Raw genomic sequence first — 15,871 nt, forward strand, 5'->3', positions numbered from 1 at the left:
GAAAGTGGCGTGCTCCGGTGGCAAGCCAACGGGAAAGTGGCGTGCTCCGGTGGCAAGCCAACGGGAAAATGGCGTGCTCCGGTGACAAGCCAACGGGAAAGTGGCGTGCTCCGGTGGCAAGCCAACGGGACTGTGGCGTGCTCCGGTGGCAAGCCAACGGGACTGTGGCGTGCTCCGGTGGCAAGCCAACGGGACTGTGGCGTGCTCCGGTGGCAAGCCAACGGGAAAGTGGCGTGCTGCGGTGGCAAGCCAACGGGAAAGTGGCGTGCTGCGGTGGCAAGCCAACGGGAAAGTGGCGTGCTCCGGTGGCAAGCCAACGGGACTGTGGCGTGCTCCGGTGGCAAGCCAACGGGACTGTGGCGTGCTCCGGTGGCAAGCCAACGGGACTGTGGCGTGCTCCGGTGGCAAGCCAACGGGACTGTGGCGTGCTCCGGTGGCAAGCCAACGGGAAAGTGGCGTGCTCCGGTGGCAAGCCAACCGGAGAGTGGTGTGCTCCGGTGGCAAGCCAACGGGAGAGTGGCGTGCTCCGGTGGCAAGCCAACGGGAGAGTGGCGTGCTCCGGTGGCAAGCCAACGGGAGAGTGGCGTGCTCCGGTGGCAAGCCAACGGGAAAGTAGCGTGCTCCGGTGGCAAGCCAACGGGAAAGTGGCGTGCTCCGGTGGCAAGCCAATGGGAAAGTGGCGTGCTGCGGTGGCAAGCCAACGGGAAAGTGGCGTGCTGCGGTGGCAAGCCAACGGGAAAGTGGCGTGCTGCGGTGGCAAGCCAACGGGAAAGTGGCGTGCTGCGGTGGCAAGCCAACGGGAAAGTGGCGTGCTCCGGTGGCAAGCCAACGGGAAAGTGGTGTGCTCCGGTGGCAAGCCAACGGGAAAGTGGCGTGCTCCGGTGGCAAGCCAACGGGAAAGTGGCGTGCTCCGGTGGCAAGCCAACGGGAAAGTGGCGTGCTCCGGTGGCAAGCCAACGGGACTGTGGCGTGCTCCGGTGGCAAGCCAACGGGAAAGTGGCATGCTCCGGTGGCAAGCCAACGGGAAAGTGGCGTGCTCCGGTGGCAAGCCAACGGGAAAGTGGCGTGCTCCGGTGGCAAGCCAACGGGAGAGTGGCGTGCTCCGGTGGCAAGCCAACGGGAAAGTGGCGTGCTCCGGTGGCAAGCCAACGGGAAAGTGGCGTGCTCCGGTGGCAAGCCAACGGGAAAGTGGCGTGCTCCGGTGGCAAGCCAACGGGAAAGTGGCGTGCTCCGGTGGCAAGCCAACGGGAAAGTGGCGTGCTCCGGTGGCAAGCCAACGGGACTGTGGCGTGCTCCGGTGGCAAGCCAACGGGAAAGTGGCGTGCTCCGGTGGCAAGCCAACGGGAAAGTGGCGTGCTCCGGTGGCAAGCCAACGGGGAAGTGGCGTGCTCCGGTGGCAAGCCAACGGGGAAGTGGCGTGCTCCGGTGGCAAGCCAACGGGGAAGTGGCGTGCTCCGGTGGCAAGCCAACGGGGAAGTGGCGTGCTCCGTTGGCAAGCCAACGGGAAAGTGGCGTGCTCCGGTGGCAAGCCAACGGGAAAGTGGCGTGCTCCGGTGGCAAGCCAACGGGAAAGTGGCGTGCTCCGGTGGCAAGCCAACGGGACTGTGGCGTGCTCCGGTGGCAAGCCAACGGGACTGTGGCGTGCTCCGGTGGCAAGCCAACGGGACTGTGGCGTGCTCCGGTGGCAAGCCAACGGGAAAGTGGCGTGCTCCGGTGGCAAGCCAACGGGAGAGTGGCGTGCTCCGGTGGCAAGCCAACGGGAGAGTGGCGTGCTCCGGTGGCAAGCCAACGGGAGAGTGGCGTGCTCCGGTGGCAAGCCAACGGGAAAGTGGCGTGCTCCGGTGGCAAGCCAACGGGAAAGTGGTGTGCTCCGGTGGCAAGCCAACGGGAAAGTGGCGTGCTCCGGTGGCAAGCCAACGGGAAAGTGGCGTGCTGCGGTGGCAAGCCAACGGGAAAGTGGCGTGCTGCGGTGGCAAGCCAACGGGAAAGTGGTGTGCTGCGGTGGCAAGCCAACGGGAAAGTGGCGTGCTGCGGTGGCAAGCCAACGGGAAAGTGGCGTGCTCCGGTGGCAAGCCAACGGGAAAGTGGTGTGCTCCGGTGGCAAGCCAACGGGAAAGTGGCGTGCTCCGGTGGCAAGCCAACGGGAAAGTGGCGTGCTCCGGTGGCAAGCCAACGGGAAAGTGGCGTGCTCCGGTGGCAAGCCAACGGGACTGTGGCGTGCTCCGGTGGCAAGACAACGGGAAAGTGGCGTGCTCCGGTGGCAAGCCAACGGGAAAGTGGCGTGCTCCGGTGGCAAGCCAACGGGAAAGTGGCGTGCTCCGGTGGCAAGCCAACGGGACATGTGGAGTGCTCCGGTGGCAAGCCAACGGGACTGTGGCGTGCTCCGGTGGCAAGCCAACGGGACTGTGGCGTGCTCCGGTGGCAAGCCAACGGGAAAGTGGCGTGCTCCGGTGGCAAGCCAACGGGAAAGTGGCGTGCTCCGGTGGCAAGCCAACGGGAGAGTGGCGTGCTCCGGTGGCAAGCCAACGGGAAAGTGGCGTGCTCCGGTGGCAAGCCAACGGGAAAGTGGCGTGCTCCGGTGGCAAGCCAACGGGGAAGTGGCGTGCTCCGGTGGCAAGCCAACGGGGAAGTGGCGTGCTCCGGTGGCAAGCCAACGGGAAAGTGGCGTGGTCCGGTGGCAAGCCAACGGGAAAGTGGCGTGCTCCGGTGGCAAGCCAACGGGAAAATGGCGTGCTCCGGTGGCAAGCCAACGGGAAAGTGGCGTGCTCCGGTGGCAAGCCAACGGGACTGTGGCGTGCTCCGGTGGCAAGCCAACGGGACTGTGGCGTGCTCCGGTGGCAAGCCAACAGGACTGTGGCGTGCTCCGGTGGCAAGCCAACGGGACTGTGGCGTGCTCCGGTGGCAAGCCAACGGGAAAGTGGCGTGCTCCGGTGGCAAGCCAACGGTAAAGTGGCGTGCTCCGGTGGCAAGCCAACGGGAGAGTGGCGTGCTCCGGTGGCAAGCCAACGGGAGAGTGGCGTGCTCCGGTGGCAAGCCAACGGGAAAGTGGCGTGCTCCGGTGGCAAGCCAACGGGAAAGTGACGTGCTCCGGTGGCAAGCCAACGGGAAAGTGGCGTGCTCCGGTGGCAAGCCAACGGGAAAGTGGCGTGCTCCGGTGGCAAGCCAACGGGAAAGTGGCGTGCTGCGGTGGCAAGCCAACGGGAAAGTGGCGTGCTGCGGTGGCAAGCCAACGGGAAAGTGGCGTGCTCCGGTGGCAAGCCAACGGGAAAGTGGCGTGCTCCGGTGGCAAGCCAACGGGACTGTGGAGTGCTCCGGTGGCAAGCCAACGGGACTGTGGCGTGCTCCGGTGGCAAGCCAACGGGACTGTGGCGTGCTCCGGTGGCAAGCCAACGGGAAAGTGGCGTTCTCCGGTGGCAAGCCAACGGGAAAGTGGCGTGCTCCGGTGGCAAGCCAACGGGAGAGTGGCGTGCTCCGGTGGCAAGCCAACGGGAAAGTGGCGTGCTCCGGTGGCAAGCCAACGGGAAAGTGGCGTGCTCCGGTGGCAAGCCAACGGGAAAGTGGCATGCTCCGGTGGCAAGCCAACGGGAAAGTGGTGTGCTCCGGTGGCAAGCCAACGGGAAAGTGGCGTGCTCCGGTGGCAAGCCAACGGGAAAGTGGCGTGCTCCGGTGGCAAGCCAACGGGACTGTGGCATGCTCCGGTGGCAAGCCAACGGGAAAGTGGCGTGCTCCGGTGGCAAGCCAACGGGAAAGTGGGTGCTCCGGTGGCAAGCCAACGGGGAAGTGGCGTGCTCCGGTGGCAAGCCAACGGGGAAGTGGCGTGCTCCGGTGGCAAGCCAACGGGGAAGTGGCGTGCTCCGGTGGCAAGCCAACGGGGAAGTGGCGTGCTCCGGTGGCAAGCCAACGGGAAAGTGGCGTGCTCCGGTGGCAAGCCAACGGGAAAGTGGCGTGCTCCGGTGGCAAGCCAACGGGAAAGTGGCGTGCTCCGGTGGCAAGCCAACGGGAAAGTGGCGTGCTCCGGTGGCAAGCCAACGGGAAAGTGGCGTGCTCCGGTGGCAAGCCAACGGGACTGTGGCGTGCTCCGGTGGCAAGACAACGGGACTGTGGCGTGCTCCGGTGGCAAGCCAACGGGACTGTGGCGTGCTCCGGTGGCAAGCCAACGGGACTGTGGCGTGCTCCGGTGGCAAGCCAACGGGAAAGTGGCGTGCTCCGGTGGCAAGCCAACGGTAAAGTGGCGTGCTCCGGTGGCAAGCCAACGGGAGAGTGGCGTGCTCCGGTGGCAAGCCAACGGGAGAGTGGCGTGCTCCGGTGGCAAGCCAACGGGAAAGTGGCGTGCTCCGGTGGCAAGCCAACGGGAAAGTGGCGTGCTCCGGTGGCAAGCCAACGGGAAAGTGGCGTGCTCCGGTGGCAAGCCAACGGGAAAGTGGCGTGCTCCGGTGGCAAGCCAACGGGAAAGTGGCGTGCTGCGGTGGCAAGCCAACGGGAAAGTGGCGTGCTGCGGTGGCAAGCCAACGGGAAAGTGGCGTGCTGCGGTGGCAAGCCAACGGGAAAGTGGCGTGCTGCGGTGGCAAGCCAACGGGAAAGTGGCGTGCTCCGGTGGCAAGCCAACGGGAAAGTGGCGTGCTCCGGTGGCAAGCCAACGGGAAAGTGGCGTGCTCCGGTGGCAAGCCAACGGGACTGTGGCGTGCTCCGGTGGCAAGCCAACGGGAAAGTGGCGTGCTCCGGTGGCAAGCCAACGGGAAAGTGGCGTGCTCCGGTGACAAGCCAACGGGAAAGTGGCGTGCTCCGGTGGCAAGCCAACGGGAAAGTGGCGTGCTCCGGTGGCCAGCCAACGGGAAAGTGGCGTGCTCCGGTGGCAAGCCAACGGGAAAGTGGCGTGCTGCGGTGGCAAGCCAACGGGAAAGTGGCGTGCTGCGGTGGCAAGCCAACGGGAAAGTGGCGTGCTCCGGTGGCAAGCCAACGGGAAAGTGGCGTGCTCCGGTGGCAAGCCAACGGGAAAGTGGCGTGCTCCGGTGGCAAGCCAACGGGAAAGTGGCGTGCTCCGGTGGCAAGCCAACGGGAAAAAGGCGTGCTCCGGTGGCAAGCCAACGGGAAAGTGGCGTGCTCCGGTGGCAAGCCAACGGGAAAGTGGCGTGCTCCGGTGGCAAGCCAACGGGAAAGTGGCGTGCTCCGGTGGCCAGCCAACGGGAAAGTGGCGTGCTCCGGTGGCAAGCCAACGGGAAAGTGGCGTGCTGCGGTGGCAAGCCAACGGGAAAGTGGCGTGCTGCGGTGGCAAGCCAACGGGAAAGTGGCGTGCTGTGGTGGCAAGCCAACGGGAAAGTGGCGTGCTCCGGTGGCAAGCCAACGGGAAAGTGGCGTGCTCCGGTGGCAAGCCAACGGGAAAGTGGCGTGCTCCGGTGGCAAGCCAACGGGAAAGTGGCGTGCTCCGGTGGCAAGCCAACGGGAAAGTGGCGTGCTCCGGTGGCAAGCCAACGGGAAAGAGGCGTGCTCCGGTGGCAAGCCAACGGGAAAGTGGCGTGCTCCGGTGGCAAGCCAACGGGAAAGTGGCGTGCTGCGGTGGCAAGCCAACGGGAAAGTGGCGTGCTGCGGTGGCAAGCCAACGGGAAAGTGGCGTGCTCCGGTGGCAACCAAACGGGAAAGTGGCGTGCTCCGGTGGCAAGCCAACGGGGAAGTGGCGTGCTCTGGTGGCAAGCCAACGGGGAAGTGGCGTGCTCCGGTGGCAAGCCAACTGGGAAGTGGCGTGCTCCGGTGGCAAGCCAACGGGAAAGTGGCGTGTTCCGGTGGCATGCTAATGGTAAAGGGGTGCTCCGGTGGCATGCTAACGGTAAAGGTGTGCTCCGGTCACATGCTAATGGTAAAGGTGTGCTCCGGTGGCATGCTAACGGGAATAGGTGTGCCCGGTGGCATACTAACGGGAAAAGGTGTACTCCATTGGCACCACAATGGTAAAGGGACTTGGAAATGTCACATGTGAAGTCATACTCGCATAGTGTCTGTTGTTGCAGGGATCAAAAGAGCGACCCGGTGGAACAAGATGTGGACACTGTGCGGCAGATGGTGGTTTAAGGACAGCAAAGAAGCAAAATAAGACCAAGTAACAGCAAGAAAACAATCCAAGAATTACAGCAGCAGACAAGTAAGTGATTGTGATTCTTTTAAACGGTGTTGTATGATCAGATGAAGTGGAATGCAGTAAGTTTGGAAATATGATTAACATGTTAATAAAGTGTCTGAAATGTATGAGCGAGAAAGAGAAAAAGATGGATTGTTACAGGGGGAAAGCTGAGAGTAGGGAGTTGCAGAGAAAGTCCTTGTGACAGGTTTAGGATGTATACGGCTGTTTATTGTCTCCTCCACATACAAAGGCAGGAGATGAGACTATCAAACTATTGAACTTGGAGTTGTCAGTAATGTTGGAGGAGAAATTAATAAAGGAAGTAAAATGGGAAAGAAAATAAGGGGTTGTATGTTTGCCTGGTCAGAGGGATGTTTGCCTGGTCAGAGGGATGTTTGCCTGGTCAGGGGGATGTTTGCCTGGTCAGGGGAATGTTTGCCTGGTCAGGGGGATGTTTGCCTGGTCAGGGGGATGTTTGTCTGGTCAGAGGGATGTTTGCTTCACGTTGGGGAAGAGGGAAAGGACTGAATGATCCGGCACCTGTCCTATCCACAGGATGGTCAGCTAGTGCTGCCATAGGGAAAGAGCTGACCTAGTGTCACTATCAATCATCTGAGTCTGCAGTACAACTGATTAGGGGTCCAGCAGGGGGGCGCTGATGACACAGGTGGACCTTGGGGCGGTTTTCCGGTTGCCGATGCTGCACCTAGAGGGTTTTCTTCATGTAATTATCCTCCTCACATTGCAGACTTGTGAACTTTATAAATTTTCTTCATTTGCTTATTTTCTTCCTTCTCTCCCAAACACGTTGCTGAAGTGCTGTCTCACCCCCACTGCCCCCATCCAGAAGCTTCTTGTAGCTGCTGTTCAGTGAGATTTGTCCTCTATATACCAGCAGTCTGTGTATGGGCCTGTCTCTGTCTGATCCTCTCTGTTCTCCACCCCTACACTCAGACATGGGAAACCCTGTACTCGGATTACTTCACATCTTGGTGAACAACAGCTGAAAGGACCCTATAAAGGAGCCTGTACCAGGCAGGTGACAGCGGTGCAGCATTGTGCTTGTGAGGGCAATCGGGCGGTGGAGTCAGAAATTGGGGAATACTTGGGTGCTCTCTGGACGGACAATATTAGTGCTGCAGTAATTTCCCACAAGTTTTTGCACAGAGCGGCCACTAATATAGAATAAAGTAAAACAATTGTGCTCTGTAAATAATGGCTGTGCTTTGCTACAAATGCTTCATGTTCGCAGGTGGTTTTTTTTTCTTTAATAAATTTTATTTAGTTTATAATTGATTTTTTCTCTTTCTGCTAGATATCAGGACATGATAGAGGCCGTACGGGACTGATATAAGAAGTTCTTGGCTGAGAAGGAAAGAAGCTTCATTCCTCCATGAGCTGCAGTTCTTTGTGTCCAGTCGGGAACTCTATTAGTAAGTAGATTTTATCACCGGCGCAGACATTTCCGGGAAGGTTCCAATTGGCCGAATACAAGACGTTCATTAAACTCTTCATTTGAAATAAACGTCTGGTTATCATCCACAATACTTAATACCGATCACTTGTCACAAATTTGTATATTTTTTACCTGTTATAAAATGCTGCTGATCCCTTGAATCTTTTCTTTTTTTTTGTCATTTTAGACAAAACATTACATATTTCTGACAAGTCCCAGGTCTTTTCACACCACTCGTTTTGCAGGTTCTTTAATACTACAGCACTTATGTTATTGGGGTCATTTTTGTGCAGTTTGCAGTTACATGATTTTTTATACATGTTTTTTTTTTAGGTTTGTCTTGTTATTACATCACATTCATCTTTTCCCTCTCTTGCTTTCCTGGACTAAAGGAAACATATCTCCAAGTCATTCTGAGCTGCTGGCAGGAGAGATGGACCCTCAGGAGCCTCCTAGTCTTCAGAATCCACATGAAGGAGAAGTCCAAGAACAAGAAAGGCCTCCGACAGCAGAGCAACCTGTCCGCCAAAAAGTCCCAGAAGAAGAAGCGATGGTCCCGCAGCTCATCTGTGTTTTTCCTAAATGTGGTTTATACTTTTACTGATTGTAATTTTCTTGGTCGATACCAGATAAAGTTTTGGATGACAACTGTCTGGACTTGTGTCTTATTTTACATTTCTCCTTTTTTCTTCTTGCTTCCCCTCCAGTGAGATCTGGCTTAGGTGATAAAAGCCTTTCTCTATCCGGCATTTTTTCAGCAGGCTGGAGAAAGACTTTCTGGATGATAACTTGCCTTAGTCTCAGATGCCCATACACTAGTTAGCTTTAGACCGGACGCTTGTCCACACAACACATCCCGACTCCCCCATATACATGAATGTGGTTATATGTGTGGGGGAGATGGCCCCATACACAGCACATGGTCGGCTGCTCCAGCAAAAATCCTTGGGTTTGACCTACCTTCCTGTAATATATATGGGGGGCCATTAGTTGGATGTTTGCAGGACCCCTCTTTGTCCGACAGCTTCCCTCCCCCACACATAGCAAGCAGTGTACAGACAAGCTCCCTTCCCGCACATACAGCATATATAGCATATAAAGAAAAAACCTAGAAGTCTGAACTGAAACATAAATTGATGTGCATGCAAAATGTTAATGCATGTTCACACAAGGCCACTAGACAAAGAAAAACCAAAGACAAGCAAAATACCCAAGTAACCGGAAGTGAATGGGTAAATCGCAAAGTGCAAAAATAATAAATAATGAAGGGTATTTAGTTAACATAATTTTGATAAAAATAATGCAAAAACTATCCCGCCACATCACGGCAACCCTTATGGGACAGTCCTAACTCTAATATTAAAACCTTACCATTTGTCAAGTGACGTACATATGGATAAGGACAGAGAGACTGACCCCCTAGTAGAAGCATAGACCTGAGGCAGAATAAACATTTCAGCTCAGACAAAGGGCGGCCACACCCTTATATGTACTAAAGCACACTACAAAGAAAAAACCTAGAAGTCTGAACTGAAACATAAATTGATGTGCATGCAAAATGTAAATGCATGCTCACACAAGGACACTAGACAAAGAAAAACCAAAGGCAAGCAAAATACCCAAGTAAGTAGAAGTAAATGGGTAAATCGCAAAGTGCAAAAATAATAAATAATGAAGGGTATTTAGTAGTGAAGAGCGAGCACTAAAATGCTCGGGTGCTCAAAGCTCGGGCCGAGCTCGCCATGATACTCGGTTGCTCGACCTGAGCCACGAGCCCAATGTTAGTCTATGGGAGACCCGAGCATTTTCGCGGCGGCATCCCCGGCTGTCTTTTAAAAGCCTAACAAGTGCCCAAAACGATAGTGACAGTGCTCAAATGACATGGGGACAGCATGGGGATCGCCCCAGGAAGCATTTCTGACCCCCAGGTCACTTCTGTCAACAACGTGGTCAGAGGTATTAAGCCACTTTTAAGGGCTCACAATAAAACGTTCAAAAACTAAACTGAAACTGCTTTCCTGTGAAATATGTTAAGGAAGTTCCTTTCCAGGGTAAAGACTTGTGTATAAGGTAAAATAAATAACAAAAAAAAAAAAATACTCCTCCACACCTTGGGCTATGTTCACAAGTAGCATTTTTAATGTGTTTTTGCACTTTTGTATTGCTTCAACCGTGACAAATGCATTCACCGGGAAATGTCATTTTAACATTTTACAACCTTATCTGGCCATGTGCTGTGTGACACATGCATACAGTGCTGAAAAGACATGGGGACAGCATAGGGAAGACCCCTGGAAGCATCTCTGACTCCCCGGTCACTGCCTAAAAGTGTGCCCATCAGAAGTCATCCTTGCCGCATCAGAAGATGCAGACTTGCAACTATCCCCGTGCAAGTTCTTGTCCCAGGGCAGGGTTCAATTGTACCTCCCCCATTCCTTGCAATGCAAGTGCAAATATGCAGCCAACCACCCACCCACCCCCAGGCTGCAATACCATACTGCTTGCTTGCACTTGAAATTGGGCCTTTTAGGCATGTGGAGGCGGAATCTGGCCACCATGTCATGGCAGCGTTGGTATCCATACTCAGTCCCCAGCCGCCCGGCGGTGGGGTGTCCACACTCGGTCCCCAACCGCCAGGGGGCGGCCGGGTGTCCATATCCGGTCGCCAGCCGCCTGGGGGCAGCCGGGTGTCCATAAACGGTCCCCAGCCGCCCCTATTTCTCCTTGGAACATCCCCCCACACACTTTTCTTAGCCTGGCCTGCTTTAGGGCAGCATTGGACGAGCCCACCAGAGAACCAGACTCCTCCGGTGGGCCCTGGCTTCTCCATCAGGGGAGTTGAGAGTGCCAAGGTGAGGACCATGATGATGATACAAGTTAGCATCTGCTTTGTTTTGTTGGAATGCAAGCGCATGTATGTAGTAGCGGCAAGGCCTGAGGTGGTCAGCGTTTTGGCGCATATCCTACCTCCTCTGAGGATTGCTGGATGTTTTCCTGCTACTATCCAAGTTCTATGACTCCCATTAAAACAAAGCTTCAGGTGATGAATGATGGATGAGGTGGTGGCAAAGGAGAAAGAGCAGGAGGAACAGGGATCATTCACATCAATATCAGGCCAGTCAACCACATATGTCTTGTAGGATATGTTTCTGTAACAAAAGGAGCGGTTTGGCTACACAGTTATAGGGCATACAGTGAGTGCAATGCCTACCAAAAATTTCGAGGCACTCCAATGTACCTTGGAAATGACATGAAGGTCAGAGGGCCTTAACTAAACAGTTTTTTCCATTTATAGCAACTGGGTCTCCTGTACACTGTTGGCCTAAACAGTGAATGAAAGGCTTTCCAAAAATTATGAGGAACTGCAATGCCCCTTGAAACAGACGTGGATTACAGCGTACTAAAAACCTTCTACCCACTATTGGGGAGTGGGTCTCCCTTAGTATTAGCCTTTGCATTGAAAAGCAAAAGCTGACTAAAATTAGGAGGAAATGCAATGTCCGTTGGAAGAGTTGTGAAGGTTAGAGGTAATTAAAAACAACATTTCAATGCCCCTAGGAAGAGCTGTGGAGTTCAGAGTGGCTTAAGAAGACTGTTTTAATGTCCCTTTGAAGAGACATGGAGGTCACAGTAGCTTAACAAGATGGTTTCAATGCCCCTCGGAAAAGACGTGGAGGTCCCAGTAGCTTAACCAGACGGTTTGAATGCCCCTCGGAAGAGGGGCTTTTAATGCCCCTTCCAAGAGCCATACAGTACAGCATAGTACAAACATTATTCCCATTATTGGGGAGTGTGTATCCCATAGTCATTGCTTATGCCTTCCAAGCAAAAGCTGCCAAAAATTGGGACGGAGGAACTTGCAATGCCCCTTACAAGAGCCATGCAGTACAGCATATTCCAAACATTATTCCCATTATTGGGGAGTGGGTCTCCCATAGTCTTTGCTTATGCCTTCCAAGCAAAAGCTGCCAAAAATTAGGACGAAGGAGCTTGCAATGCCCCTTACAAGAGCCATGCAGTACAGCATATTACAAACATTATTCCCATTATTGGGGAGTGGGTCTCCCATAGTATATGCTTATGCCTTCCAAGAAAAAGCTGCCAAAAATTAAGAGGAACTGCAATGCCCGTTCGAAGAGTCGTGGAGGTTAGAGTTAATTAAAAACAACATATCAATGCCCCTTGGAAGAGCTGTGGAGTTCAGAGTGGTTTAACAAGACGCTATTAATGCCCCTCAAAAGAGATGTGGAGGTCCCAGTAGCTTAACAAGACGGTTTTAATACCCCTTGGAAAAGTGGTGGAGGTCCCAGTAGCTTAACAAGACGGTTTTAATACCCCTCGGAAAAGTGGTGGAGGTCACAGTAGCTTAAGAAGACGCTTTTAATGCCCCTCAGAAGAAACGTGGAGATCCCAGTAGCTTAACAAGATGGTTTTAATGCCCCTTGGAAAAGTGGTGGAGGTCGCAGTAGCTTAACAAGACGCTATTAATGCCACTCAGAAGAGACTTGGAGGTCCCAGCAGCTTAACAAGACGGTTTGAATGCCCCTTGGAAGAGACGTGGAGGTCACAGTAGCTTAACAAGACGCTATTAATGCCCCTCAGAAGAGACGTGGAGGTTCCAGCAGCTTAACATGACGGATTTAATGCTCCTCAGAAAAGTGGTGGAGGTCCCAGTAGCTTAACAAGATGGTTTTAATGCCCCTCAGAAACGTAGTGGAGGTCCCAGTAGCTTAACAAGACTGTTTGAATGCCCCTTGGAAGAGACGTGGAGGTCCCAGTAGCTTAACTGGCCGGTTTAAATGCCCCTTGGAAAAGTGGTGGAGGTCACAGTAGCTTAACAAAACGCTATTAATGCCCCTCAGAAGAGACGTGGAGGTCTTAGTAGCTTAACAAGACGGTTTTAATGCTCCTCAGAAAAGTGGTGGAGGTCCCAGTAGCTTAACAACACGGTTTTAATGCCCCTTGGAAAAGTGGTGGAGGTCGCAGTAGCTTAACAAGACGGTTTGAATGCCCCTTGGAGGAGACGTGGAGGTCCCAGTAGCTTAACAAGACGGTTTTAATGCTCCTCAGAAAAGTGGTGGAGGTCCCAGTAGCTTAACAAGACGGTTTTAATACCCCTTGGAAAAGTGGTGGAGGTCGCAGTAGCTTAACAAGACGGTTTGAATGCCCCTTGGAAGAGACATGGAGGTCCCAGTAGCTTAACAAGACGGTTTGAATGCCCCTTGGAAGAGACGTGGAGGTCCCAGTAGCTTAACAAGATGCTTTTAATGCCCCTCGGAAAAGTGGTGGAGGTCACAGTAGCTTAACAAGACGCTTTTAATGCCCCTCGGAAGAGACGTGGAGGTCCAAGTAGCTTAACAAGACGGTTTGAATGCCCCTTGGAAGAGACGTGGAGGTCCCAGTAGCTTAACAAGACGGTTTGAATGCCCCTTGGAAGAGACGTGGAGGTCCCAGTAGCTTAACAAGACAGTTTTAATGCCCCTCGGAAAAGTTGTGGAGGTCACAGTAGCTTAACAAGATGCTTTTAATGCCTCTCAGAAGAGACGTGGAGGTCCCAGTAGCTTAACAAGATGGTTTGAATGCCCCTTGGAAGAGAAGTGGAGGTCCCAGTAGCTTAACAAGACGGTTTTAATGCCCCTCGGAAAAGTGGTGGAGGTCCCACAAGCTTAACAAGACGGTTTTAATGTCCCTCGGAAAAGTGGTGGAGGTCCCAGTAGCTTAAAAAGACGCTTTTACTGCCCCGTGAAAAAGTGGTGGAGGTCGCAGTAGCTTAACAAGACGGTTTGAATGCCCCTTGGTAGAGACGTGGAGGTCCCAGTAGCTTAACAAGACAGTTTGAATGCCCCTTGGAAGAGACGTGGACGTCCCAGTAGCTTAACAAGACGGTTTTAATGCCCCTCGGAAAAGTGGTGGAGGTCACAGTAGCTTAACAAGTCGCTTTTAATGCCCCTCAGAAGAGAAGTGGAGATCCCAGTAGCTTAACAAGACGGTTTGAATGCCCCTTGGAAGAGACGTGGAGGTCACAGTAGCTTAACAAGACGGTTAGAATGCCCCTTGGAAGAGACGTGGAGGTCCCAGTAGCTTAACAAGATGGTTTTAATGCTCCTCGGAAAAGTGGTGGAGGTCCCAGTAGCTTAACAAGATGCTTTTAATGCCCCTCGGAAAAGTGGTGGAGGTCCCAGTAGCTTAACAAGACGCTTTGAATGCCCCTTGGAAGAGACGTGGAGGTCACAGTAGCTTAACAAGATGGTTTTAATGCTCCTCGGAAAAGTGGTGGAGGTCCCAGTAGCTTAGCAAGATGCTTTTAATACCCCTCGGAAAATTGGAGGTCCCAGTAGCTTAACAAGACGGTTTTAATGCCCCTTGGAAAAGTGGTGGAGGTCGTAGTAGCTTAACAAGACTGTTTGAATGCCCCTGGGAAAAGTGGTGCAGGTCCCAGTAGCTTAACAAGATGGTTGGAATGCCCCTTGGAAGAGACGTGGAGGTACCAGTAGCTTAAAAAGACGGTTTTAATGCCCCTCGGAAAAGTGGTGGAGGTCCCACTAGCTTAACAAGACGGTTTTAATGCCCCTCGGAAAAGTGGTGGAGGTCCCAGTAGCTTAACAATACGCTTTTAATGCCTCTCAGAAGAGGCGTGGAGGTCCCAGTAGCTTAACAAGACGGTTTGAATGCCCCTTGGAAGAGACGTGGAGGTCCCAGTAGCTTAAGAAGACGGTTTGAATGCCCCTTGGAAGAGACGTGGAGGTCCCAGTAGCTTAACAAGACGGTTTTAATGCTTCTCGGAAAAGTGGTGGAGATCCCAGTAGCTTAATAAGACGCTTTTAATTCCCCTCGAAAAAGTGGTGGAGGTCGCAGTAGCTTACCAAGACGGTTTGAATGCCCCTTGGAAGAGACGTGGAGGTCACAGTAGCTTAACAAGACGCTATTAATGCCCCTCAGAAGAGACGTGGAGGTTCCAGCAGCTTAACATGACGGATTTAATGCTCCTCAGAAAAGTGGTGGAGGTCCCAGTAGCTTAACAAGATGGTTTTAATGCCCCTCAGAAACGTAGTGGAGGTCCCAGTAGCTTAACAAGACTGTTTGAATGCCCCTTGGAAGAGACGTGGAGGTCCCAGTAGCTTAACTGGCCGGTTTAAATGCCCCTTGGAAAAGTGGTGGAGGTCACAGTAGCTTAACAAAACGCTATTAATGCCCCTCAGAAGAGACGTGGAGGTCTTAGTAGCTTAACAAGACGGTTTTAATGCTCCTCAGAAAAGTGGTGGAGGTCCCAGTAGCTTAACAAGACGGTTTTAATGCCCCTTGGAAAAGTGGTGGAGGTCGCAGTAGCTTAACAAGACGGTTTGAATGCCCCTTGGAGGAGACGTGGAGGTCCCAGTAGCTTAACAAGACGGTTTTAATGCTCCTCAGAAAAGTGGTGGAGGTCCCAGCAGCTTAACAAGACGGTTTTAATACCCCTTGGAAAAGTGGTGGAGGTCGCAGTAGCTTAACAAGACGGTTTGAATGCCCCTTGGAAGAGACATGGAGGTCCCAGTAGCTTAACAAGACGGTTTGAATGCCCCTTGGAAGAGACGTGGAGGTCCCAGTAGCTTAACAAGATGCTTTTAATGCCCCTCGGAAAAGTGGTGGAGGTCACAGTAGCTTAACAAGACGCTTTTAATGCCCCTCGGAAGAGACGTGGAGGTCCAAGTAGCTTAACAAGACGGTTTGAATGCCCCTTGGAAGAGACGTGGAGGTCCCAGTAGCTTAACAAGACGGTTTGAATGCCCCTTGGAAGAGACGTGGAGGTCCCAGTAGCTTAACAAGACAGTTTTAATGCCCCTCGGAAAAGTTGTGGAGGTCACAGTAGCTTAACAAGATGCTTTTAATGCCTCTCAGAAGAGACGTGGAGGTCCCAGTAGCTTAACAAGATGGTTTGAATGCCCCTTGGAAGAGAAGTGGAGGTCCCAGTAGCTTAACAAGACGGTTTTAATGCTTCTCGGAAAAGTGGTGGAGGTCCCAGTAGCTTAAAAAGACGCTTTTACTGCCCCGTGAAAAAGTGGTGGAGGTCGCAGTAGCTTAACAAGACGGTTTGAATGCCCCTTGGTAGAGACGTGGAGGTCCCAGTAGCTTAACAAGACAGTTTGAATGCCCCTTGGAAGAGACGTGGACGTCCCAGTAGCTTAACAAGACGGTTTTAATGCCCCTCGGAAAAGTGGTGGAGGTCACAGTAGCTTAACAAGTCGCTTTTAATGCCCCTCAGAAGAGAAGTGGAGATCCCAGTAGCTTAACAAGACGGTTTGAATGCCCCTTGGAAGAGACGTGGA

The sequence above is a fragment of the Phyllobates terribilis genome, unplaced genomic scaffold, assembly GCF_046119375.1.
Source record: "Phyllobates terribilis strain yellow unplaced genomic scaffold, ASM4611937v1 Scaffold_66__1_contigs__length_7565176, whole genome shotgun sequence".
NCBI classification, from domain to species: domain Eukaryota; kingdom Metazoa; phylum Chordata; class Amphibia; order Anura; family Dendrobatidae; genus Phyllobates; species Phyllobates terribilis.